Below are 1,387 nucleotides of genomic sequence, written 5' to 3'. Positions count from 1 at the left end.
GTTTGGTTCTGAACCCGTTATGTGGATTTCTTTGCAGTTTGGTAATTTGTAAGGCAGTTTTATTTGTTAAAAAAAGTTTGGATAAAATACTGCAGAAAAGAATCTTTTTTTTTTAAAGGCAATATTTATTGCCTATACCACTTGTTTTAATACTGACTATAATAGCTTCGTTGGACAGCCTCATTGATGTTCAAAGTCCACAGATAAACAAGACCAGTCAATTCCCAGCAGCCCAACCTTGAATGTTCCTTATAGCCCTTCATGGAAAAATTTAAAAGTTTCTCACTACGGTAACTGGCCTCCTGTAGTTACTCTCTGCACTGCTGGGAATTCACGTATTGATATTTGTCACCTTGATAATAAGTTGTCACAGTTTTAGTGTTTTTCAGTGTAAATTTCTGCCCACAGGATAAGATTTGCCTAAACTTGAGTGAGCTGTTTTACCTTTTTGATGAATGTGTAAATATTTTTATTTCTTGTCTGTAGTTCTTCTAAAAAAAACTTGATTAACTTAAGTTCACCAGAAGGGTTTTGGTTTTTTTCTTTAAATAAATGATTTAAAGTAAAAACTTGAAGTTAAACTTTATGAACTTTTTTGGACCATTTCCACTAGAGGCAGTAAGCGCTGTATTGATGTTAAGTCAACCACAAAGGGCCGAGCTTTTAACATATTGATGTTAGAACTCTTATCTGCAGATGCGTCCTTTTAATTCTTTTTATTCAAAAAAGTAACTAAAATATGTATTTGCTGAACTAAACAAATCTGCAGAATGTGCCTATTTTTTAATCTGATTACTCAATTCATCTTAATAATTAATAGAATACTCCGTTACTAAAATATTTATTAGCTGCAGGCCTATCCCAAATCATGAGAAAACGTCCCACTGGGCTTCAAGGAAAGTTGATTCTGCACCTCTCCCGTCTTCCTCATGATTATGTAGCCTATTGACCCAGACTCAGAGACATTTTAAAGGCTCAGGACACTTTGCAGGTGTTATGAGTTAAATCAGCTGATTAGGGAGTAACACCATGGGTTTTCATAATTTATAAGGCATAATCATCATAATTACAAGATGGCCTAAATCCCTTCACTTTGTGATGAATCTATAGAATATTTTACTTTGATGTTCTTAATTGTGTGACAAAAAATGTCGGCTATTCTAAGACATACCTGTAGATAACAAGCACTATCGATGGTAACTATGCTCCCTCTAGTGGCAGTCAGAGGCATATCACTTCAACTTTTTTTTTTAATGGTTTGAACCATCCACCTATCTGAAGTTTCTATTCTTCTTCCTCGTAAATGTGAAGCGAGCTGTGACGAGGCCTCGACTTTGCAGAGAACTCATCATGGTGATGATAAACATTAACACCACCCAGACAAAAG

Source organism: Fundulus heteroclitus, chromosome 1, assembly GCF_011125445.2.
Source record: "Fundulus heteroclitus isolate FHET01 chromosome 1, MU-UCD_Fhet_4.1, whole genome shotgun sequence".
Lineage (NCBI taxonomy): Eukaryota > Metazoa > Chordata > Actinopteri > Cyprinodontiformes > Fundulidae > Fundulus > Fundulus heteroclitus.
The sequence above is the reverse complement of the archived record's forward strand: the minus strand, read 5'-3'. Positions refer to the sequence as shown.